The 27,219-nt window shown below is 46.8% G+C and overlaps 1 pseudogene; it reads right to left on the minus strand.

The window, feature by feature from the left end:
• Nucleotides 1-26,919, minus strand: part of LOC120843294 — a 44,197-nt pseudogene extending 17,278 nt beyond the window's left edge.
• Nucleotides 26,920-27,219: the final 300 nt, after the last annotated feature.

The following is a 27,219-nucleotide window of genomic DNA, read 5'->3' on the forward strand; positions in this document are numbered from 1 at the left end:
AAACGGAAGCTACAGTGCGGATTTTTTTTTGTCAAGAAGTTTTGTAAGTTTTGACATTTGACATTCTTTTTCCGCATATTGCATCGACTTTCTCCACCAAGGGCTTTGCAGGAAAGCAGATGCACCAAATTCACGTGTGATATGTTTTCTGAAACCAAGCATTAGCTTTGCCACTTCATTTATTTCCACATCGCATAGGGGATATCATTGCATTGGGGTTTCGTAATACAATACAGTTTTTCAAACAAAGACAAAAATATTTTTTCTGAAAGGGCAGTTTTTTTTCGAAAGTATATTATAAATACAGGAATGTTGTAAGCGAGATGTAGGTAACAGGACATATTATAACTCCGGAGAAGTTAGAAAGCTAACAAAAAGGTAGATAACGCTGATTTTAAAGTTCCTCTGACGATGTATTCTGGTGGACTATTTTAGTCATGAATCGATCTTAGAAAGAAGTAGCTTATGTATAACGTATTGTATGCTGTTGTAAGTTAGCAAGCTGTCCAATTTTATGTTCCTTTTTGACGTTAAAGTTTGAAAAATAGTGTCGTTTAAGTATGAATAATTGTATCAACGGAATGTTTGAACACGTTCGTTCTGCACAGCTACTCTTAAACCTTTTTTGAGCGGTCTGGACTGCCAGATGTAAAGTGGGACGCAGTATGTCATTGTTTTTGTCCCTATCATATGCAGTGTACATAGCTGCTATTAACAGACTGGAAAACCCGAGAAACCCAGCGGATAACTTTCTCTACAAAAGGCACTAAATCGCCTGTCAATCTTTCAACTAAGCGGGACGACGTGATTCCTATGCAGGACTCAGGACTGGTGCGGTCTGGCTGTACCAGGCGTTACCAATAAACTTCAGATTCGGGGACATATAGCAGACAACAACACTGGCATCATCCATTCACTTCTTCTCAGGAAAGATCACCAGATGGGTTGTTTCGTGTGCTCAGTGTACTGGAAACAAGCTTATGGAGAACTATATGCCCGATGGGGTGGTTGTGTTGGAACAATCATCAAAATTACAAACGCGCTTTTGTCAAGCGCTTACTTACGCCTTGAAAAGAAAGTAGTTTGTGGTGTGGATGAATGACGTGCACCAGGGAAAAAGGTCTCTTTTTATGTCGAAGATGGAGCGAAAAACCACTCTTCAATAACACTGCCACAACATCTTGTCCAAAGTAAATTCCCCTTTGAGTCCTACCCTTACTATTTCCTGTGGAACTTGGCCGTCGAATCAGTTTAGCCGAGTGCTCTGAAGCTTCATATCGTGAACCTGCTGGTTATGAACACAGCTACTGGATGCAGTACTAGAGTAGTGTCTGTAACCTTTATGATATATCTTAATGATCTGGGAGAAGGTTATTGTTTTGGTGTATTTATATTTCTTCTTTTAACCCTATCTCTTTAATATGAAAGGTGCTCATGATTCACACTTCATTACAAAAAAGAAACTGCAAGTATTTTAAGATTTTAATTGATAAAACACGGCAGAACGTTAGGAACTTTTGTTGTTTCTGTGACGCAACCTAAACCATAAGTGGTGCGTGTATCAGGTCTTATGTTATTGTCCAGTTTCAGCCAGACGTAACGAGTAATCTGGCAACCTCAATAAACCAGTTTCTTTATAAGAAGAACTCAATACATGGTGTCAGAAGTGACTCGTTCCGCGAAAAGAGCTAGCGATAAACTAAGAATCAAGCTGAACCATGGACGTGCTAAAGACTCCCGAGGGCCCGAAATCGGCAGGAAACGTACCAGAGAAACGGCAACGGTTCAGACAACGTGTCGAACTGTACCTAAGGGTGACAGAGACCATCAAGCGAAGCAACAAACAAAAGGCAGCCATCTTGCTTCATGTGGCGGGACCCGATGCCATCAAACGCTACAACACTTTTACCTTCGCACTTCAAGAAAAAGAGGACTACCAGAGAGTACTGCAGAAGTTTGAAAAGAACTGCAAGCCCCAGAACGATAAAACATACGAGCGATACGTTTTTCGTTCACGAAAGCAAGAACGCGGTGAGCCGTTTGAACGGTAAGTGCGAGAGCTACAACTGAAAGTGAAATCGTGCAACTTCTCGACTTTGTCGGACTCCATGGTACGATATCAAATCGTACGTGGGGCAACGGACAAAAACTTGAATAGCGTTTGTTGCGTGAGGAAGATCTGACGTTGGAAAAGGCCATACAGCTCGGAAAGGCCTATGAAATTTTCCAGGTACAAAATGAAACTCTCGGCGGTCCCCGACGTGTCAACACAGTAGACAAAAAGAGGAGAGCGGACATGCTTCAGCGGAACGTCCAGCCAACGGGAAAACAATTGTCCTATGTGCGAGCGCAAGCACGACCCACGGAAGTGTCCGGCATACAAGACAAACTTCAACAAGTGCCATGATGAATCACTTTGCTGTGTGTTGCAAAACGAAGGCGTTGGTAGGTGACATAAGAAAACAGGACGACAGCGACTGCGGCGTTCTTCAAATCAGCATATGCAATATTCCAAACAGAGATAATGAGTGGCTGGTCAAGGCCCTTTCAGAAAACAAAGAAGTGGAACTCAAAGGAAACAGCGCTTACATTGAGTACTTTATCGTGAAAAAAGGACGCCAGTCCATAATGGGATTAGCAGCTACTGAACTTTTGGGGCTGGCCCAGCGAGTGCCCACGGCGGAAGAAAGTATGGCCCGAGAAGTAGAACACGTGTTTCCTAAGCTGTTTAAGAGACTGGGGTGCGTGGGACGGGAGTGTAAGGTTTCCTTAAAGAAGGAGCAGAGCCAGTGGTTCAGCCGACGAGAAGAAAAGTTCCACAAACTCCGAAAGAACCGCTCAAGAGAGAACTCCAGAGAATGGAAGAGACTGGAGTCATCGCCCATGTCAATGTACCAACTGATTGGGTAAGCCTAATTGTGATACTCATGAAGAAAGTAGGTGCTCTTAAAATCTGCATAGATCTAACATCCAAGGCAAGTGAATGAATCCATCAAACGGCAGCTCTACCAAATGCCACGCCATGAAGACATTGAAGCATAACAAGTTCTACTCAAGGATAGATGCAAATCGTGGGTACCAACATATACCACTATATTAGAAGGCCTCTCTAGTGTGCACGTTTTGTACGCCATTTCGACGTTACCGATTTCGTAGACTAACATTTGTCATCCCATCTTCATTGGAAGTATCAGTTCAACAGATCAGGATTGAGGTTTTTGATAGACTTGAAGGGCTAAGAGTGGCGTTGATGATGTACTCGTATGGGGTTCCTCCGTGGAAAAGCACGACAAGGAACCATTCGACAGCCTAAAGAGAACGCTGACTAACAAGCCAGTTTGAGCATTTTTTTAACCCGAAAAGAGGGCAAAAGTGACAGGTGTTGCATCACAGTATGGATTAGGAGCGGCAGTCCTACAGTTCAATGTGACACTCCTATAGCTGAATGATAGAGAGTGGCGTACAGTAGCATATGCGTCAGGAGTGATGACCGACTGTGAAGTGCGACATGCATAAATTGAAAAATAGACGCTCTCCATCAAGTTTGCCTGTGGGAAGTTCTATGACTTTATTTACGGTCGTAAATTCGCACTGGAAACCCACCATCGACCATTGATCTGGATAGCAAAGAAAAGTATTAGAACCATGCCACATGCCACCTCGGCTGCAGCAATTTTGTATTCGTCGGATGAAGTTAGAGTATGACCTGCGTTATCCACCTGAAAAGAACGTTGTGCTAGCCGGCACATTGTTTCGGGCACCAGCGAAAGAGGCGAAAACAAAAGTGGTAGAATTGGATGATGATGAAGTATACGCTGTCAACATAGTGTCCACATCACTGAGTCAAACGACACTTCCGAAAGTGCAACAGGCCACGGAGAATGATGACGAACTTGAAGTTACCGCACGCATCTACCAGGGTCAAGAACAAAAGGGAGACCTCAAGGGCTGTACATCAAAGTTGACTCTGGTCAGCGGTGTCCTGTTAAGGAGCTCAAAAGTAGTTGTTCCTAAAGCTTGTCGTGCAGAGAGACTGAGAAGACTGCACGAAGGACACTTTGCCATGAGCGAATTCTGGCCAAGAATGAATGCCGACATTAAGTCATACATATCAAAACGTGCAGCTTGTCAAACATTTGAATATCAGCAACCTGCTGAACCACTAATCATGAGAGATGTCCCTAGTGAAGCGTGGGAGAGGTTATTGGAGCTGATCTGGTGCCAACATGCGGAATCGTCGTACCTCGTGATATACGACGTCTACGCCAATTAACCTGAAATTGTGCAGGTAACATAATAGTGCTGCTGCAGTAATATACCATATGACAAGCGTTTTCGCCAGGCATGGAATCCCCGAAGATGTCTGCGCCGTCAATGGTACAGAACTTGCAAGCAGAAAATTTGCAGCGTTTGCAAAATGGTACCATTTCGAACATATCAACCCAAGCCCAAGGTTTACAAGAGCAAATGGACTGGCAGAAAAACGGGTCCAAGTAGACAAAATGAGTCTAAAGAAAACTCAGTATGCCAAAGAAGATTTTTGGTTAGGGTTGCTAAACTACAGGTGCACACCACTCGGGAATGGACGGTCACCTTGCGAGTTATCCATGGGACGACGATTGCGATCTCGATCGCTAGACTTCTCAGCAGCACAAGGACAAAAGGGGGAAAAACAGAAACAAAAAGTCAGTGCTGGTAGGCATTTGGAGCCACTCGGCACCAAACAGATTGTGCGTCTGCGACATGAGGAAACTGGAAAAGTCCAAGCACAAGTCAAAGAGCAAGTGGCGCCAAGATTTTATGTGGCGCAAGTTGAGAATGGCGCTGTGTAACGACGAAACAGGCAACATTTACTTGTATGCAAGGAAGCATTTGAAGAAACCATCTCTGAAACGAAATGGACGTTCAGCCACAAGTGCCCAACATGGACAATGTGCAGCACCAGGAAACTCATGATCATGAAAGTGAAATATTAGATGCTCCTACAGACCATCCAGCGCCGGTGCCTATGCAGCCTAGCAATAGAGTGTCATCAAAACCAAAGAAGAAGAAAGTGAAGGTTACTTATAATGAACAATTCAACCAGGCACGTTAGTCAAGCTGTGTTCCAAGTTTGTTTATTAGAATGGAAGATACATCATATTTGATGTTAATTTTCAGTTTCAGCCAGCTGTAAAGATCAGTCTGGCAACCTGATTAAGCCAGTTTTGTTACAAGACAAAATGAAAAGAGTACGGTTTAATGGGGTACGCAAATTCACAAGATATGCTAAATGTTCCTAACAGATCATGCCATAAAAACTTCAATTTATTACAGCTTGGGTATTTCCGTAGACAAGACTAACAATAAAACTATTAGCCTGATAGAGGATCCAGGTATTTCCAGCGATCCCTGTCCTTCAGCGACAGTTACTGTTGACATGGTTTTATCAGAAGTGTCCAATTTTTGTGAGCGAGGAATACCAGACATGTTTGCGGACGAATGGCACCCTATGGATGCTTGTTCCTCCCATACCACCCAGCTTTCAATGGGACAGCCGAGTATGCGGAACGTATGGTAGAGTAGAAGTCAAAGGTGGCTGCAATGGGTAACTTTCATTTACAAATAGCCTGAATGCTGCTGTCGTACAAAACATGCCACATGAGGTGGTGGGCTGTAGGCCTGCTGAACTTTGATTGGTCCTGAAGCTCAAGATAGCGCTGGGCTTTCAGCAGCCAAATGTTTTAACCACAGCGAGTCTAAAGCAGCTTCATCACAGCGTGTAGAGCAACGGAACGTCGACTTTCCAAAGCAGGCATATACTGCGTTTACCGATAAGCCGGTAGTGTGGTGAAACCCGCACGCTCCTTGAACCAGTCGTGCGTCTCTCTTTCACCATGTAATCGCGCTTCGGTCCACACACTCACGCAGATAGCACGTTCACATGACGAAAAATATATTTATGAGATGTCAAATACTTCCACTGAACAGTCTGCCTTAGGGGTGAACTGTGTAATGGCGATTATCCTCAGGTGTTTTTTTATCATACATTCACGGTTTTGTGTTTAGACCGCCAGGGGCTGTGAATATATTATTCGCTTGAGAAGGCTGGCAAACAAACCTGCCACCACAGCTTTCTGTTCCAGCCGTTAGGTGCCATTGATTTTGCCGGAGTCGCCAATTGTGTCGACGTTCCTGCAATGGATACTATTGAAGTCGCTGTTGACACTAAAGCTGCTAGAACTGCGGTTCAACTGCAGTTCAACAGCAGCTCCTGGTGCAGGAAACGATTCTACCGCATTCTAACTGCAAATGTCATGGGTACTGACCTCGCAGCCTGTGCAAAGCCGTTGGTACAGCAACCGACTACAGACCACCGAAGTAGCTGAATACAGAAGCCAGCTGTGCACATCTGTGCCTTTTGTTATTTTCAGAATTCTTTGTTTTGTTTTTTAGTCTTTTATAACTGACAACTGTTTCTTGTTAGGCGGTAACGAGCGTTGTGACCTCGCTACTGCCGCAGAATCTCCAGGTAACATCATCGGCGACTTTTAAATAAACATGCCATAGCCGTGGATCGGCTGTGAGCAAGTTTTTTGGGACTCGCGTATTTCTTCAGTATTCATTTTAATCATGCAATCATGACATTCGACTTCAGTTAGAATGAAAAAAAAATACCGTATTTCCCGGGCTATGGTCCGGGGCCTATACATGATTAAAAGTTGAAACATTAGGGTGTGCAGAATATCTACGCGTGCAGACTGTGCAAGACTTTTGTTTTTCAAGATCGTTCATTATGACCAGACGTGACAGATCTTCTAAATGAGAGAGTATGTTAGCTATTATTTATTTGTAATACAAGCTGTTCTGTCAGAAACCTCTAAAGGTGTGCCGCCTATCAGAAGATTTTCGTGTCCACTAAGCACCAAATGCGGACTATGCACGGCGTACGAGCTACGCACGGTGAGCGCACTATCTAAGCAAAAGCTTTCATTTCTGACCCAAGGTTTGCCCCTGCGTTTGCAGACTATAGCCCGGAAAATACTCTGCAATGGGGATGATGGACAACTCTGGACATCCGCAGTATGTCTGATATGAGCATTTTTTACATTCATCTGAAGTGTATCACTTTCTTAGTTTCAGTCTAGCGTGTTTGATGCTGAAGACGGAAGATATATGGTGCGACCGACACCGCGTTTACATGTGCCCCGAGGACGTTTCAAGAGGTCGTGTTTGCTATACGTGGCGAACACGCACATAATACACCGCACACCCTTTCTCTCCTTCATTCATGACGGCCCTGAATTGCAGAAGGTACTTGTAAGCTCACTCATGTCGTTGCTACTCGAAAAGAAATGCTCGTCGCCCTTCGTCCCTAGTTTGTATTCTTTCTGAGTCAATAAATTTTACCAACACGCTCTTCAGTTAATGGGAGGTTTCTCAGATTGCCTAAATATGGTGATAACTCACTTTGCTGGCTCGAAGCATCCTAAGAATTCCCAGATCATGACGACACTTGGCCGATTTCCCGATTAAAAAAAAAATTGCATTAGGCAGTTTAAGCTTCGCCTTCAAGAGTGGAACGCGATTGCTAAACATATAAAGTCGCGCTCGTTCCCAAGATGTGCAGCGCGTCGGCGTGGCCTAGCCGGTATCTTGTCTGGCGTCTTGTGACACCAGGTGTGACGTTTGACGTCACGTCTCACGTGACTGTGACGTCATGACCTTGTCGACCATAAGGATTTTCCGTCCCAGCGACACCGACGCTGACGCCGGCACCGGATTTTCTGCTACACGAGTTCCTAAACGCTGTCGCGTTAAAAAGTAATCAAAGATCGCATCACACCGAATTCATCTCCGACAATGGGAGGAGCATGTTCAGAAACGAGGACCACTGTCAGCCAATAGCAAGCGAAGGATCTTCGCGCCTACGACCGGCGGGACCGCGGAGTGATATCTCGAATGCGCGCTGCTCGCTGCCCATACCGCCCGGACTACGATTCAATCCAGCGAGCGCCTGCTCGAGCGCTAACAAGCAGAATCATCACTCGCAAAAAAGAAAAAAAGAAGAAAAAACAAAACATAACGCGCTGTTTTTGGGTTGGTTATTGCAGTATTATGTTCCCTCTCCTCCCAAAAGGGAACAATTTTATCCAGTCTTTTTTGCTTTTATCGTCTACAAACGCACACATGTTTTGTAATAACAGCCTTTGCAACCTCAACAAAACGTCGTGTTTTCATTGGTCACATGTCATCCTGGCTGCCGGAACAATGCTCCTCCCGTCGCCGGAGATGATCTCGTTGTGTTCATTGTTTTTTTCATAGGAAAATCGGTCGCTCATCGATCTGATCTATGGATTTCTAGGACGCGCATATCCCGCAGAGTAGGTTGTCGCCATATTTAGGCGATCTCAGAAACCTCCTGAAGGCACCTTTAAGGCCCTCACATGCAGCGAAGCGCTGATGCAGCAATGCTCACGTGATGTCAGCTACTTATTGTCTGCCATGAGCAACGGTTTTGACGGTGGGACGCAAAGCTGGTGAACGCTCAGCACACGCTTAGCGCGAGGTCAGCGCTAAATGTCGCTGTAGCACAGTCAGCGCCACGAGCGCGCGCAGGGACACGCTCTTTTACGCGCTTGAGAACAAAAAATAAAAATATGCTTTCGAAAAAAAATGGCCAGATGTCATCACCCCGAGCAAAGCACACATGAAGGTTCCCTAGTGTGAACAGGTCTTTAAGTGAAAATATTCTGTTTATTCTGGAGCCGCGGAGCTCGTGCCGATGAGTAGCTCTGTCGCGTTCGTTGGTGCCGAGCACCGCTCTCTAATGTAGTAGGCGGGATCGCGGTTCGGGAGCCCGTCGGTGCCGCCACCGGCGGCCATTGCATGACACCAGGCAATACACGCCCGCCTAACGGAGAAACCCACAAAAGTAAGAATACTGAAGCATGTACGCTGTGCTCGGAGGCGAGTATTTTATGGTGCGCTGCGTTTCTTAATTATATCGGGTATTTGGAAATCAAATTGGTATTTGCCAAATGTTCGAATGCTGATTAAAAAAATAAACGTACCGGAGCACCTACGGCTGAGCTGGCAAGCTTGCTCTCCTAGTCGAGTAAACAAAGGAACTTTCCGTCATGGAGACCGTCCTCGGGGCAGCCTAGAAGTTGATGTATGACCAAGAAGTTCCATCTCGACAGCGACTTTCGGGGAGTGAGCGAATTCCGCGTAGCAAAGCCTTCGAGTTTGTCGACTGCTAAACCCAACACAACGAAACCGCCGCCGACTCCGCGGTAACTCTAGGTCTGTCACTATTGAAACTCTCGCCTCATTGAGCTGCACTACAGCGGAGCCACTCTCCACCACAAAATATTTATTGATATAAGAACTGCAAGGGGCTGTCAGTTTTAATGGTTTACGCAAGCTATTTGACGGGCTTATCGAAAAGCAGCCAAAAGTTTCACTGCCGACACAAACTTAGAAACTGGAGAAACGGCATTTTTTCTCGTTCTTCCCATAGAGTCCCACGGATTGGCTGGTGTCAATCAATGGCCGCCGGTAGCGGCACTCGGCCCCAGCTGCCAAGGCCGCGGTCCGCGATCCAGCCTATTGCAAGAGAGATCAGTGGTGCCGAGTCAACACGTCTACACTAATGGGCGCCCGAGCTCTGCGGTGGCCATCTGCTCGAGCATGTTGTTACCGAAATCGCAAATCTCCCTTTTTTTTGTGGTTTTTAGTATGCTTACTAGGTGGCGCAAGCAGTAGTTCAGTTTTATTTTAGCGTTTTTTATACGTCCACTTACTGTGTAAAAAAACCATAACCACTATGGCTAGTAGGAAAGTAACCGCTCACTAAAATGGCGCTGCTAACACAGCCACTCAGTTCTTTCGCTGCCTCTTTCAAAGACCGATTCCTACGAGGAAAGCCGCGTTGCTTCCGTACACACGAAGTACTAATGGATACGCCGAAACCGCGCGTTCTCGTGTCTAACGCTGCTTCTTGCGTGAAGGAGGTGAGAGTTACAGTCCGGAACGACGGCCGGGTCGGTGTCGGAGCGATTTGTAGTGGTTCGAATTTTTAAGCCCATGGGCGATGACATATTTCTTTATTTGAATACTATCCGGTCTTGGTGAAAATGCGCCCGGAATGAGGTCCCGGAGGTCGGGGGAACCGATACGCCGATTGGAACTTGTGTACAGAGAAAGACGTGGCTTGATGCAGTCTCTTCCAGTGTCGCGTAATCGCCGTACTGTATATGGTGTCGGTGCTTCGGGGCGGGTGCCTGCGGCGGTTTAGCGCGCATGGAAGACTAAGGATGGCCGTGTGCAACCTAGGCTTTCACGCTGGCGAAAAGACGTTTAATACGCTGGGCCTTACTCCTAGCTCCCGCCTCACATCAAGCGGCCGCCATTTTATAAGGACGTCGCAAGAAGCAGCCGTATAGATGTGCGACCACGGAAGGAAGTACGCGTTCAAAGGAGTTTATTTCACATAAGACCTCGCGCATAAAAAATACACCAAGCCATACGTGCCCGCCCTGTCAAAACCGTTTACGCGTCCAGAGGTGCCGATTTTTTCTAACCGTGCAGTCTTTCTGCACGCGCAACAACCGCGCTCATGGCGCATTCACACTGGAAGCGGATCCGCGTTCGCGAAGCGGTCGCGGATGCGGTTCGCGAGCGACCTCGTTAAAGGGGTACTCCGCCGATTTTTGAGCTACCTCAACTAACTATATTTTCTGACTCCCAGGCCTTTACCCTTTCTGGAATGCTATTTAATATCGTGGAATTCATAATAGTTATTGCGAAATCGGCAAATGAAAATGATGCAAAAACAGACATTCAAATATACCCGCCCTTTTCAGGGCCGTGACGTCAGTGGAAGTTCAGCTTGCCAGTCGGGCGAGCAGTCTAAAAAATAGAATATGCCAATGATTTGTTCCGTGCTGGAGCGCGGGGACTGGAGCGAGCTTCCAAGGCATTCATTTGACACCATGAAACTGCTTCAAATCAGTTGGGAAAAAATTCTACAGTCCAAAGAGTGAACCCCTGCACTTCCAATGACGTCACTTTTTCATTGTTGCCAGTAGAGACTTTCAGTTTGAAAAACACGGTGAGGACCAAAATTGTAAATTCAATAACTTCGTGAAAAAAAATTATTTTGACCTAATATTTGGGATACTATTTTGGCGATGTTGTTTGGCGAGTTTAGCAAAATTTCAAGCAAATCGGGGACCATGAAGAAATCGGCGGAGTACCCCTTTCAGACACACCGAGAGTCGGTTGGCGGTTTCTCGGCGATCAGGCGTGATCTTTTGAGACTTGCGTTTGGCAACCCTGTTGTACAATCCAAAATCCACTTTAATTCAAGATCCAAAGCCAAAGTTTTGCTATTTTGGCACTCGGAATATTTTTCTCCGGGATGTTCGCGCGCATCACGAGTTCAGGCAGCGAAAAAAGAAGCATGGACCCGACAAACTCGCCTCTGATTCCCTCGACTTCACCCACAAGCAAAGCCAAGCTAGGCGCGCCTTGCTGACTCAGAACAGGATGCCCCCGACTAGGGAGCCTTCATGTGCGCTTTGCTAGGGTGATGCCACCCTTTGTAATACCACTCGCCGACAAACCAGCAGCCATTTTGTTCCTCGGCGATAATCCGTGGGGCTTATAACCCTCCCGGAAACAAGCACCTTATCTCAGAAGTTCGGAGCAGCGTTGTGGAACCCACGGAGGGAGGATTAGCATTTTCCCCCTCGGATGGGATTACCGATGTACACAAAGGCCACTTTCCGGCGCACGGGGAAACAACGAGAGAAACAAAATGGCGGTGGAAGAGGGTGTGGGAAAGGGAAACAGGCAGTTGGCATCTCTCTATGCGAGGCGCACATGAAGGCACTCTACCCCCGACCTTTTCTTCGAAGTGGACACTTCCCGCATGAATAGCTGACCTTGTTTTCGGGATAGAGGGCCAGTTTTCCCCCCCTCGGCCCTCGTTGTTGTGAGCGGTGGGGTGAACCGTGGTGCGGGGGAATGTGTTCGGTGCTAGCCGGTCGTTGCTTCGTTGGTGGCGGAATCTCCTCTTGTCATTCGCTCGTCGATCGAGTCTACTGTTTGCTTGACATTAAGCTCAATTAAAACGCCGTATGGATTACCTCTGCATTGTCTGGTACGTACGCTTTATTCCTTGACTAGGTTCCCCTTATTTATTTTATTAGTAACCGTTACAGCTCGAGCTAGCGCAGGTACCCTGCCACCTCCGCGGTAATGCGTTGGCTACTCAATCAAGCTCACGACGTCTCTATCGGCCTTCGTGGTGGTCATGGACGGTGTCGAAGGCTTTCAATAGTTTACGCGAATGTCCTAGTGGGTAGAAAAGCTGACATTTCGGTCGACCAGGGGCGGGCTCCGACGTTCTACAGGCAGAGATTAACAAGGCAGCCAGCTTGGGCTGTGGCACCCGGAATAATAAACAAACTCTTACCCGAACCAAAACACCAGTGCGAAGCCCGTTAAAATTACGAGTCAATTCTTTTCGCGGCGGATTCAAGTGACAGACGTGAACATCAAGTTTCTCCGTTGATTTGTCGAAAGCTAAGAGTACAGCGCTAGGAGGTGAGCGCCTTGGACGCCTCACCAGCGACAGGTGCCATCTTGTTATGAAAGTCACTGACGTCACGTCGCATTGCAATTGGTTGCCGCTTTGCGGTTCGTAAAAGCGGTTGGGAGAAATCGGTCCCGAAGCGGTTGGCAAAAACGCGCTCCAACCGCTCGATCCTAGCCGCTTTGCGGTTGAGAACGCGAGGATCCGCTTCGCGAACGCGGATCCGCTTCCAGTGTGAACGCACCATAAGAGTCTGTGCGAGCAGAGCACGAGGTGGCACTAGATGTCTCGTGAACTGGCGTCTGCCCTCTGTGAACTAAAGTCATGGCGGATCATGGCACTGGAAGCGGATCGGCAGCCGCAAACCGTATCCGCGCGTTCTCAACCGCAAAGCGGCTGGGATTGAGCGGTTGGGACGCGCATTTGCAGACCGCTTCGGGACCGATTTCTCCCGACCGCTTTCCCAAAGTGCGAAGCGGCAACAAATCTCAACTCGACGCTTACGTGACTTCGGTGACTTCTGGGACAAGATGGCATCTGTCACTGGGGGGGGGGGGGGGGGGGGGGGGGGGCGTTCAAGGTGCTGTAGTCCTAGCGTTGAAGCAGATAAAGAGACAAAGAAACGTGATGTTGACGTCCGTCGCTCTAATCCGCCGCGAAAAGAATAGACTCGTAATCTTAACGGTCTTCGCTCCGGTTTTTAAGTTCGGGTAAGAGTTTTTCTTTCTTAATTTTTTTTTATTCGCGGTGTTAAAGCCCGTCGCCCTCTGCATTGTTAGTCTTAGCCCGTAGAAGATCGGAATCCACTCCCGATCGATCGAAATGGCAGCTTTTGTGACCACTAAGACAGTCGCGTGAACTACTTAAAGCCTTCGGCACAGTGCGTGACCACCACGAAGGCCAAGAGAGACGTCGTGAGCCCATTAGCGTAGCCAACGCATAACCACGGATCTGGCAAGGCACCTGCGCTAGCTCGACCTGTAACGTTTACTACAACCAAAAGGAGTAGGGGGACCCACTCAAGAAATAAAATGTACTTGTATGACGATGTATAAGAAATCCATACGGCATATATTTGAACTTAATATCAGACAAGTAGTCTCGTTCAGCGTACGAGTGACAAGAGGAGAGTCCGCCACCAACGAAGCCACGACCGGCAAGCACCGAACACATTCCCCCGCCCTGCGGTCCACCAGTGCCGCTCATAACTCCGGAAATAGTAAGAGCGAACAATGCGGTGGAAAAAGTTTCCTTTTATACCCCCCTCCCCCCCCCCCTCCCCCCTCCCCCCCTTAAAAAAAAAAAAAAAAAAAAAAAAACATAAAAACAAAGTCTGCTATTCATGCGGGAAGGGCAACTTCGAATAAAGGGTCGGGAGCATTCTCTTTTGCGTCAGCAAAGGGCACCTACGCCTGGCTGGGCTTTGCTTGAATACGAAGTCGGGGAAATCGCCGGAGGGGTTTGTGGGTACACGTCTCGTTTTTCGCTGCCCGAAACTCGTAATGCGAGCGAACAACGAAAACTCGGAGAAAAATCTCTAGAGTGCCGAAATAGCTCTCTGGGGTCTCCGACCAGTCTGCGACAGCGTTGCGAAAAAATGTCGGTCGTCTCTTCTCTCCTCCCCTCTTTCTCTCGCTCCTTCGGCGCTCTCCTCCCTTTCATTTACTTTTTTCCTCTCCGGCACCTTCGTCGCCACACCCACTGGCCAAACTCTCCTAATACACGGCTCTGCCGCCAACGACCGGGCATACGGCGCCGAGAGCCGGCGTCTTAGCAGACGATCTTTGTGACTCAAAAGCGGCGCGCGTTCCGTAGGCGGCGACAGTCGCAGAAACAAAAACAGGCGCGGTAACAACAAGGAACTACAGTGGCTTAAATTGGGTAGTGTGGTTATCGCGTAGTTTCCAGCATGCATCGGGAACGGCCGCTCCTTAGGAGACGGTGTAGGTGGCGCTTCGATCCGCAGCTCCGTTGGGTGCCTCAATCGGCCGGCAGATAGAGGCATCCTAACACGCTTCATAACTAATATAAATACCTCAAAAACAATTATTTGTTTCCAGCGAACTTCCAACGACATGATTTGTGTTTGAAGGAGAATAAAACTGTGAAACTAGCAAACGACAGTGTAGTCGACACCTGCGAATCGGCCGGAGCTGGCCGGAGCCAAGCTGACCAAGAGGCCAAGCCGGAGTCGTAGACGGAACGACGGTGCTGCAAGCGCCAGCGCCACCCGCGGCCGTCTTCCAACGCTGTTCCGCTTCTCCGGTTTCGTTCGTTACACTACCCTCTTTAAGCCACTGGAAAGGAGCTGCAGTTCTTTGTCTGCTAAAGACGCCGGCTCTCGGCGTCGTATGCTCGTTCGTTTGCGGCAGCTGGCGTCGCAACCGCTTGCGCCATCTCTTGTCTCCCGTGCGAAACGGTGCCGTGTTGTTTGCAGACCGGTGGAGTCGCGGCGTTTCCATACGAGCTAAGCCTTTTTCTTTCTTTACTCTTTCCTCAGGTAAGTTCGCTCTTAACAAATTTTACAAAAAAAAAAGCATCATCTGTGGGCAACGCCGCACAAAGTCGTAGCGCCATAGGTTAAGAGGGCATAGTACCTCCAAGCGCCATAGAGAATACATTAAGATTTTCGACGTTTTCAAAACATTCCTACATGAGAACCGCTCTTTGTATTTGCTTGAAACATCTACGATAAAGAGATTGATACTTAATTGTTGCCTTGGCGCAGATCATATTTCTCAGTATTTAGCACAAATATATATTTTTAAATCGTGAAATCGACTCAAAACGGCAGTTTTGACACTTTTGGGTTTAATAACGTTTTACATAATCTACCAATTTTTAGAAAACAGTTGTGTTCGCGCAAGTGCCTCTAAAATTTAATACGGAATCGATTGGTATCAAAATAATTAGTGTAGGTTAATCCGTTTAGGAACTACGACGGTATTTCCGAAAACGAGTTTTTTTTTCGGAAAAGAAAACAAAATAACTTTTCGTGTGTTTTGCATTTTGTTCTCCTCACGCTAGATGGCGGTCTCTGTCCGTAGTTTGAGTTCGGTGCACACATTTTTTGTTTGTATTCATACGCGATCTTCTTTCGTTCGAGCGACAGCGAACGCGGTTCAGTTCAACGCCGCGGCGCTTGGCGCTTGGTGCGTTCGAATATTTGCCGTTCGGAAGTGTTGCGTTCGCCTCTGGCGTCATGGGTCGAAAGCAGGCTTCCTACGGCAAGCGAAAGCTAAAGAAGTGCCTGATTGAGAATACTCGTAAGCGACAGCGTGTGGAAGCTTCGCACGTTGAGGTTCCTGGTGAGATCGAGCCATCGTGTTCCAGCCCGGATGGTTTTGTTAGCGAGAGGAGCGAAGGTGGTCCTCAAGCCGCGGCCGTGCGAGGCTCGCCGTTCTGCGGGCGTATTCCGCGCCCGTATCCTGTTTCATTGTGCACGCCGAGGCGTCAGCATGCGTGTCTCGCTTTCCTGGTTCTCGGTGGATAGGTCTCCGTGTTTTCCCACGTGGCAAGTTCACCTTGGAGCTATGGGTCGAAGACAACCGTCCTATGGCAAGCGGACCGCGAGGTGTTCCACAACCTCGTGATCCATGAATGCGTTTTGCTTGTTTGTACTTTTTTTTTCTGACGCAAAGTTTTATTTTATCGTTATCTTTCACACAAACGTCCTTCCGCCTTGGGGTCGTGGAAGTCGTGGATGAAACGCGCACAGAGTAGATCGTTCTTTTCCTCCTTTATATTTTTCACGGACGTTCTGTGAGCTCCGTACGGTTCGTGGTCACCGCAATCTGACGCGGGGAAAACCGGGTCGCCTGCTCTGTAGTCAGGGTATTCTTAGGGGAGGGTGATAACTCGCTGTTCTTCTGGAAATTCACAAATATCCCAAAATGGTGACATGGGTAATAATTAAAGTATGTTTTTTTTCGGTGTTTATTTTTGAGCAAAAAGTCGGTGCATGTTTTTCGGTGCTTATTTTTTTAAACACCAGTTTATTATGATTGAACGTCTAGTGATGATGCTAAAAAGCGTTGATGACAGAGGAAGACAAATGCGACTGGACAAGAACATTTTCAATTCTATTCACATATCTCATACGCTCTTCTCGTGGGAGCATCTATCCCGACCAAAAATGCCTGTGAACGTATAATCAGTGTACAATATTTTGGCCTAGAGAGCTATTGCACACGCTCGAACGCGCTTCACACCCCAGTAGACGAAGTTGGTGGCACCCAGAAGGCGAGTTTTTGAATGGTCTGTAGTAGGCAAAAGAAACAAATAACAATCAACGCATCTCAGTTCCCCAAGCGAAGAGGCGCGTTTCTAAGGTCAATGGTTCCGGACGACACTAATGTTGTTGACGTTGTCTTCCAAGAACCACACCGACCACTGAATAGGCACTGGAAGGATGGAGGATTGAGGAGATAAAATGTTTCACAAACTTCTACAGAGGAGGCGTTTCGAAGAAACTAGCCGTCGCTAGGGCGGGAACAGTCACCGACTGGAGTGTTTTGGTTTTACCCAGGCCGAATAGAATATTTCGAATCACCTAAGTTTTTCGGTTGTAACCAATTTAGTATTTTTGTCACCGGCGGATGTCTATTAACACAGAATAATAAAGTTTGTCCTAAAATTATGTGTTTTTTGTTTCTTGGTGAATAGAGGTGATTTGTTGAGTTCAAAACTTCGCATTATCAAAATAACAAACATCGAAACGCTGAACACCGGATAATGAAGTTGCTAAAAGGCCAAAGCGCCGGAAGGCAACCCTGAACTGCAACAATATTTATTTACTTCGACTTCGAAACGTATTTTTGCAAGGCGAACTGGATGAGGGCAAGAAAGAAGGGCAAATGAAAGAGCCGGGAAGAGAAAGGTAGTTCGGAAGAATAGAGTGAGGAGAATAAGGAGTTTCAGAAGATCGTTTCCGCAACCCGCTAAGCGCCAGTTTAGCTTTGCGTCATCCGCCACGATACCTTGAACAATGCAGAAAAGACTGGAGGCGTGCATGCTCAGTTGCGACGCGTTCTTTGAGGATACCGATACAGAGGAGAAAAACGGCCTGCTGAATCTCGCTATCTCCAAAGCTGACTGGTAACGCCACGCAGAGGAAACGGCGGCCAAACGTTCCGGGCGTTGAAAATCAACCTCTTTTCGAGATATGCTCATGAAGGTGGTGCATTTGTTATGTTTGCAGCGACGCATAGCAAACGCCTCAACAATCGCGATTCCTTTCAAACTCTGGCCCACGCAAATGATAATCTACAAGGCGGTCAAAAGCGATGTCTTGGGCACCCCGATAAGTCGTTTTTGTTCGCACTGCGGATTATCGGTTTCCCGAAGTTAGCACAAAGAAGTTCAAAGTGGGGAGTTTCTGTGTGCCTAACAGAAAATTAAGCACCCTCAACATTCCATAGCTTCGCTTAGTGAAGTGGCCTACTAATCCTTGGGGTCTTGTGCCTATACTTCGTTTCAGCTTCGGTCCGAGCGCGGCCGATGTTATGAGCCGAAGGGCCAATCAGAGAGCGCAAAAAGCGCAGCGTCATGGCGTGCTCTCTGCTCTTGATAGGACTATCCGGCGGAGGAGCGCGCACAGATACACGGCGAATACCGGCTGGTCCTATCAACTGCAGAGAGCACGCCATGACGTTTCGCTTTCTGCGCTGTTTGATTGGCCGTTCTGCTCGAAACATCGGCCGCGCTCGGACCGAAGCTGAAACGAAGTATAGTTGTTCTGAAAACAGAGAGAGAAAAAAAAAAGAAAGAAAGAGGGAACTCTCGAACGTTTTTGTTTAGACTTGAGTGACACACCCAACCTCTTTCGTAACAAGAGTCGTAAGAACATTTCAACCTCTCTCCAATATATGTGGCCTCGTAGGACCGCCGAGCTCGTCAAATAACCCCAGCGAAGCACAAGGAACCGCTCCCTTGCGGCATGCAACACAAAAATATTCTATAATATAATTTGTACACTCGTTACTTTCACAACACCATGGGACCTCGTATTTTATCCTTTCCTCGCTCATATTTCTTTCTGCGTGTTATGGTTGTTATGGCGACAGGTGCGACTTCACTCTCGATTTTGAACGTTAGCTGAAAGAAGGGACGCAAAAATTGGGGTGGGTAATGACTCAGGATATTGCAGTGCGTTCCGAGATTTATGTTTTTATATAGTAAATAGATTTGTTCTGTGGAGTTAGCAACCCACCGCGGTTCTCCAGCCGTGATGTATTTGGAAGGCTGCCATGCAGTGAGGGAAAAATGTGACTTCAGTTACCACGTCTAGCTTGAGGTCAGCGGGGCAGACAGCAGCGGAGAGAGGGGGGATTCAATGCGGACTCTGACATCGTCGGTCCCGAGATACAGAACGAGGCGAAGCGCGCTCGCTTTGCATCTACGCTTTGCCTTCGTTCAACTGTTCGTCAGCGTGATTTGTTTCTGATACAATGACTTTCGCCGGTAGTTTCTGCGGAAATAAAGCAAAAGGACACTAAATATTGTCATTGCAAATGTTGTTTTACCAGCTTTTGCGTTTATGACATCAAAGCATAAAAAAAGATGCTGGGCCTTTTCCTCGATATTATTATATGATCTCTACGTTCGATGTAGACCATCGCGATGCTCGTAAGAGCCATCAATGCAAAGCCTACTTTTCTCTCCCGCCCGGCTCTGTAAAACCACCGAGCTCGTCAAATACCACAAACAAAGTAGGAGCGGAGCACCAGTTCTTCTGAAAAAGCTCCTTCAATAGATGTAGAAGCCTTGTCTATGTTATACTATTTTCAACCGGATATAAACGCGACGTTCAACTTGTAAAACCTCCAATAAGTGAAAGTGTACGATAGCATCCGTCGTGTATTCATTACTTCCATAACATCGTGGCCCCTCGTATCCTAATCTTTCCTCGTTCAAATGTTTCTTTTTTTTTTTCTCGCATTACAGTTGTTACATCGTCAAATAAAAAAAGACGCAACAGTTATTTAATTACATGCACGAAGCAAGTAACCTAAAGACCGTACATTCTGTGGTTTCAGTCTACCTAAGCTTATGAGTCCACCATGTCATGTGTTGAAACAAGTAAAAGTCATTGCCAAAATGATTAGAATAGAAAGTGAGTCTAACGCGGGTATCTTCCAGCAAACGTTCGCGCGCCTTCAATACGATTTCTCAATAAATCGCCACTGTGTCCCTTGGACACACTTTGGGGACCAACGCATGTTTACGTCCTTGAGTCAGCGTGTAGTGCTGCACCGCAATAAAATGCAAAACGAACTCTATACACTCCGTGCGGGAACTATAGGGGGCGCTTTGAAAAACGCGCGCAGCGCCGCTAGCGGAGGAGCTGGCGTTCGACCGTGAGGCGCGTTCAGCAGCCCGCGGCGCCTTTTTGCATGCCAAGCTGTGGCGGCGGAAGCGCGCACGGACGAAACTTTTGCTTTTTGAGCCAATACGTTGAGGGTGACGTTGCATGAGTGCTGGGGCAGATTTAAGAAGGGCATTTAGCTGTTGTCCACTTCTTATATATTGAGTTTGAGTCGTTATTAGGGGTAATTTCTCTAGTTGCGGCCAAAAAAGGAGTTGGAGCGATTTTCCCAAAAGCAAGACGGCCGCCACGATAATTGGTCTGAGTGGGAAATTTATTTCGCCCGTCGCTGTAAACGTAGGACTGCTGGAACGAGGATATTGGAGGCGAGTGAGATGTTCACTAAGTTTGTGCACGAAGTGTGCCAAGTTTCATTTAGACAGCAGGTGTGAAAGTTATGTTTCTAACGAATAAAGAAATAAAGCTGTACGGTATATCCAATATTGGACCCAAAATGTTGTGTTATAGCGGGCTGTGCAAAGTGCAGATTTGGGCACACAGGTGCTTGGACTTGACAGTAACATGACACATGACACAGCACTTATTATACAAAAAAAAAGGTGCCATATGGAAACCAGGTGAAAATTTGGTTTGGGCGGCGTAACTCAATGGGAACCGGTTTTGACCATGAAAAGGCTGTCAAGAGAATACCACTGGTCGGGGGAGGTGGAGACTTTAGAGGTAGGAAGGGACTAGTAGGCTGTACATCCAGTTGAAACAACTTTACGAAAGGTGGTTCCAAAGCCGAGAAAACAAAGTTGTCGGCCAACACACGGTTTAGCCGCCAAGGGCTTTTGCGGTCAGCTGTTGTGTAATAACCTGTTGTGCGAGGTGCTGATTTTCGGCTCACAGGTACTTTGACATGACCGTCACGTGGCACAACACTTATTATAACAAAAATAGTTGGCATAGCGAAACCAGGTGGAAATTTAGTTTGGGCGGCGTAACTGAATGGGAACTGGCTTTGACCGTCAAAATCTGTCAGATAATACCACTCATCGTGGGAGGTGCACACTTTGCAGGTAGGAAGGGACCAGTGGACGGTATTTCCAGTTCGAACCCCTTTGCGATAGGTGGCTCTAAAGCCGAGAAAAAATAATGTCTACAGAACTCGGGGTTTCAGCGTTTCCACATCCAGAAGGAGGCTGATCAAGAAAGAAAGTACACCATATAAACTTCCATACTCAAACGCCGATTCTCCAGTGACTCCGAGTTTCACTGTTGTTTTCTTTAGATTTAGATTTATCACTTTTTTTACCGTTCCGATCTTTCTTCATGAAGTACAGATTGCGTGCCATACTTGTCCGCAAATATCATCGACACGTACGATGGGGACGAAACTGCTTTGGAGGGCATTCCTCCAACGAAATTGGCACTGCATAGCCGCGAGTTTCAGTTCGTCCCATCGGCGCTGACACATGTAGGCGTTACTGGTACGAAAACAAACGCAGAGCGCAAAGCGGCAGTGTAAGATATGTCAGCCGTGCCGACACAGTGGCAGACATGATCGGGACACCAAATTTCTCGCGTCGTACGGCATGGCTCCATCGTTGTCGCTGTCCCACAAAACATCGGCGAGGTGAAAAACTGTGAAACTTTGTCTCCACGAGATACGACGCATAAGTATTGAAGCACTTAATGACGCAGCACAGGCAGCACTTCATGCTGTGAACCCAGCGCAACTGCACCACTCCGACTTCAATGCGTACCAACGTACGCGGCGTGGTTTCGGTTTCGTTTTCTCTGGGGTTCTCACTGCCTACCTTCGGTACCGGCCGCACGGCGGCGCGCCAGTCGCGTCGCACGGAGTGTATAGGCTGGTTCACACTGTTTGTTTTCGCTAGCTTAGGAGGGGGTCATATACCCTATATTCTTATCTTCCTCCAGGACAGACGTACAGAGTCATACCGCAACACGCATATGTGGAACACACAGAGCTATCGCTCTCCTGTTGGCGGTACAGTAGCATACGACACGACATAGCTCCGTGGTCTATCAAGGGCATGGCTTTTTGCCCTCGCCCACGCACCTCCGTAGGCGAGGGCAGGGGCGTGGGCGTGCAGCCGCGGCCGTTGAAGACTAGGGAAATTGTCTCAAAGAACCGAGAAATGGTATCTTGGGGGGGGGTTTATAATAATCACGTGCCGTTAGTATACTCTAGTTGCTAAGCCAAATAAATATTTGCAGCTTGTGAGAATATGTTTGCGTGACGATTTACCGTTCGCACTACTGACGGATGTTAGCGAATCCTTCATGTTCGTGGCTCGCAGTTATCGGTACCCCTTCAGATGGACTTCACCATATATCTATATATATATATCTATATGTATATCTATATATATATTGCTTCCAGGGTGTTGTAACAATCACAAACACGCGAGAAAAAAAATCTTATTGAGTACGCGTGATTTTGGGCGTCGCAGCTCTAAAGATGCCCGATAAATGTCGTCCAGCTTGGGGAAAAACCAATCCTTTTTGTTGTAAGTTTGACTAGCGTATGCTCGCAGCTTGTTTCCTGTCTGTTTTGTCTATACTCCGTTTCACCGTAATTTGGCAAACCTCAGTTAGAGCTGCTGTGAGGGAATCACAGTCGCGGAGCAAAGCACGTGACAGCTACTTTTAGGAGCAGTTCTATGGCACCTGGAGCGCGTTTCCGACTGGTGTGTTTAACGTCCTATCCCGCCCACACATTAAAAGTGGTCCCGCCATGGTAAAAATGACGTCACAGAAGCCAGAGTGTCATGCTGTTGTCTGTCGCGGTCCTGGCGATTCATTGGAGAAATGCTGGCGAAAAGCACAAGCGAACGCAAGTGTCGCTGTCGCCATGGCGACAGCAACACTTGCGTTCGCCATGGCGAAAAACAATTATGCAATTTTGACGTTTTTGTAATTCGGTAATTTAAATAACCGTATGTATTTTTAAGGAAGTGAAGACATCATAATTAAATAGGAACTTACATGCTAACACATGCAGTGCGAAGGGAAGCCAACTACTTTTTTGATGTCCAAAAAAAGAGGCTATGCAGCATCGTTCGTACAGTTTTTTCTCGCACATTATGTGATGTTTTCTAACGCGAAAGTACCGACGTAGAAACGCTGTAAAGACGACATGAAAAAAAAAATTTGAAGTGAACCCAGTTTTGTAGTGAAACGAAAAAAACAACAACAAATATTTAACAATTTTTTTATGGTAAACGCTTCACCTCTAAGTAGAACTTCAACCAAGTGGCGGTTACGCCCTTTCATGCCCATTTCAACGAAGTTGGGAGAACGATGTATCGCGTCTTGTGAATACACATGTGGAGCAGCATGTTTATGTTAGAGGCATTGTGTGTAATCGCTGCGCAGTACCTACCAAAAGAAGATATTATTCGGGCACAGTCTCCGTTTCCGTCTACGTGTGCTACGAATACAGCAACTCTGTTCGCAGAAGAAGTGATGAGGAAATGGCGCCCTTGATGATACGATTGTGATTATAAAATACAATTTATAATGAACCAATAATTGCGACCTGTCCGGTCGCCTGTAACCCCGAAAACTACTATCGTTCTCTGGAAAGTTCATTAGCTAAACCTACACCAGTTCCCGAATCCAACACAACACTTTTGAATTTTAGCGCTGTAGATAGCTCTGCAAATAGTGTATACTCGTGTGCAAATATTCGTCTGACAGTTTTGCAACGTTGGAAAGCATCAGAATGATTCAGAATCACTGCGGAGTTGCTACTCGGGAAGATAAGACTGGTATTTGGGAGAAACGGACCGTGGGCATTTGAAAATTGAGACAGGGGAACTGCCGCGGGACAAACGTGCTACAATCGCACACCCTTCCAAGGTCGTCGCTTGGGCGACCGCGTGCGCCCAAGAAACCTTTCTTTTCTTCTCTTTAGGGGGGGGGGGAGTGGTGACGCGCTGATAATCTTCCTCCTTTGTGGCTTTTGACAGACGCACAACGGGACTGGCAGAACAAGCGCATAATTCATTTCTTTCGATGGAGGCGTTCTGTCTGTGTATGCGAACATGATTTTTTTTCCCTTTTAGCAGTTAGTGTTTCTTGCCTTGACTCGGGTCCCAGGGGGTGCGTGGTCATTGTATGCCCAATATTTTTTTTTTTTTTTTTTTAGTTTATGGTAGTTTTTGCGCTGATCAAGGTAGACGAAAAAAAAGAAAGAAATTGTGCCTTGACAAAAAGAAAAAAAAAGAAACAAAAAACGTTTTTGCGGTCAGGAGCGTTTTCAAAGCCCGGAGCCCCTCGCCTTCGTTACCGTGACCATGTCGCTCGCTTTCGCGTAGCACCCCTCAGTTCTGAAGGCCACGGTATTTTTTCAGGGAAGGAGGCGATTTTAGGTGCGCGCAGTGCTACCAAAGGTGCAGGAATGAAAGCGTAACCTAGAGTGCCTTCATGTGCGCTTCGCATAGAGTGATGCCAACTGCCTGCTTCCCTTTCTCACACCCTCTTCCACCGCCATTTTGTTTCCCTCATTGTTTCCCCGTGCGCCGGAAAGTGGCCTTTGTGTCCATCGGTAATCCCATCCGAGGGGGAAAATGCTAATCCTCCCTCCGTGGGTTCCACAACGCTGCTCCGAACTTCTGAGATAAGGTGCTTGTTTCCGGGAGGGTTATAAGCCCCACGGACTATCGCCGAGGAACAAAATGGCTGCTGGTTTGTCGGCGAGTGGTATTACAAAGGGTGGCATCACCCTAGCAAAACGCACATGAAGGCTCCCTAGCGTAACCCAAGCACTTGAAGAGAAGGGAAGACGGAGCTCTCTTTTTGTCGGGACTCTCTTTTGTGGGTCTCCACGTCGCATTGTCCTACAATATCAACTTTCATTTATTTCTCGCTCGTGGCTTCCAAGTACTGCGCGCAACTTTTGAGATTGGGTATAGTCATAGCTGATTAACACGGTGCATATTCTAACACACAATAGTTTTGCGAAATCAAGGTTTCGCTGAAATGGATAACTCGCACGTACAGTTCGACGCGCAATACCTTTCACGTATTGACTCGCGAGAGATGCTCCCAACACGGCTGAGTCTGGTGGTGTTCCAGACCTGACATCTACATTTTGTTGCCTTACCTGTTACTATTTCGTGCGAAATTTGCGCCATATCGAAATGAAAGCGCATGATGAAAGTGACGCTTGTTTTCCGAAATTTCACGCCAGCTCGTTGTCTTCGCTGGTACCTTGAGCGTTTCCCAGCGATGCAGACCGTTCAACAAGAAAAAAAGCGTACGATGGCATCATTCGATCGTACACTCATTACGTCTATAATACCGAGCCGTCTCGTATCCTTCTGTTTTTCTTTCATGGTACTAATATATTTCTGCGCATTACGGCTGTTTCGACGCTAAGTCTGGCTGCACCCTCGAATTTGAACTTAGCTTAGATCAGGGACAGACCAGTGTAAATCAGGAAAATATAATTAACACCGTAGCAAAGTAAATCCATCATATCGATCGGAAATACGATTTGACACATCCATTTGAACACATACTGTGCACAGCGAATGCAGTAGAGAGTCAGCGTGCAAAACGCCACCACACTAGGCTACCATAACATCTAAGCGATTTTTGCATAGCACCGAGCACGGAAAAGAGAAAACAGATATTCATTCACATAAACGAAGCAAATTTTTTTTAAAGCCCGGACACTCCGTACGTCCAACCTAGCTAAGGTTATTAATAGACTCGACCATGTCATTTGTCGAAACAGATAAAAGACGTTGGCAAAAATGATTAGACTGAATTAGTGAATCTAACGCACGTATTTTCCCAACCGACGGTCGCGCGCCTTCAATACTATTTCCAGTTGTCACTGCGCACCTTGGACACACTTTGGGAAGCAATACATAATTACATCGCCACCCGAGGTCTGCATTGAATGTGTAGTGCTGACCAAAATAAAATGCTAACCTGACTCTCAATCGCTCGCCGCAAAGGACGATTTTGAAGAGGCGGTACTCTAGGTCACTTGAGATTAAAAAAAAAACAAGAAAAAAAAAAAAAAAAAACCCAATTTTTAGAAACGAGCGTCGTAAAAAAGGGGACCGACATTTTTATTCCTACCTCCGAACAGAAACGAGCGCCACCCACTGCATCACACAGCGCAGAGGCCGGAGTCGGCCACCGCGCGTATTATCACTGACGTCCGATGCTATGCACTCTAAGCTGACTGACCACAGACATACCAAGCGCGCGCGAGGGAGGAGAAACTTCCTCCGCCGGGAGAACACCACACATTTTGGGGATCTATTTCACGTAGCGGATAACGCGGGCCTTTTCACACTTCGATACTGGCGCCATCTAGAAGTTGCTCGTTCAACCACGTTACGATCCGCGCGCCATCTGGTGGCTGAAACGGACGAATAAATAGAGGTACCGCTGCAGCCGTTTTGAAGAGCCTGGCGTCTTCTTGAATCACCCTGTAATATTTACTCATTTAGTGGTTTTCGTCGTTCGATGACATTCAGAGAGTGTCTTATTGGAATCATATATTTATCTTCAATCATAAAAAGGTCATCAACATATTTTTGTTAATTGACTGATTGATCCTGATAATTATCGACCTATAATATGTCCCCCCGGCCGTAAAACTCACATGTACAGTCCGCATTGGTGTAGCTTTCATGTCTTTTTTTAACATATGTGTAAGGCCTTAAAGAAACCAGCCTGTATTTCTTAATCACATACCTGCCATGCATCTTGCAGGGGCCCAAATTCTGCGTTGTTGAAAGTAGGGCGGTTATCTGGGTTTTTTATGGTCATATTTTTCGTCCAGTGAAAGCTTGGCGTCCAGTTCTCCATCGTAGGCCACACCATAGTTGCGATGACACACGCGAACAGCACAGCGTAATGCAAGCCCATTGCAGAGGAGGCTTTTCACATTCGCTACAGCTTCGAGATCGACTGAACAGTGCTTAAGTAATATAAGAAGTTCGTGTTGTTTTTTTTTAATTTTTTTTTTCATTTTAAAGTACAGCTGTATCGGATATAGCTGACATGTTTGACAAGACTCCGTCGAGAGCTAAGCATTCTTCAGAGAGCGCCGTTGGTTACGTCAGGAGCGACTTCACAAAATCGATGAAACAGGTGTTCGCCATAAACAGCAGAATACAAAAAAAAAAAAAAAAAATTCCAGAAGTAGTTTTGTAAAGCAATTATGAATTTCGTTTTTACCGACGCCGTCGTTGCTTTGGTGTCTGTGGTTGCGGCAGACACAAACGCCTGTAACAGCATTAAAGGGACATACACGACATTCACATTTCGC

Source organism: Ixodes scapularis, unplaced genomic scaffold (assembly GCF_016920785.2).
Source record: "Ixodes scapularis isolate PalLabHiFi unplaced genomic scaffold, ASM1692078v2 PGA_scaffold5__190_contigs__length_132052651, whole genome shotgun sequence".
Taxonomy (NCBI): domain Eukaryota; kingdom Metazoa; phylum Arthropoda; class Arachnida; order Ixodida; family Ixodidae; genus Ixodes; species Ixodes scapularis.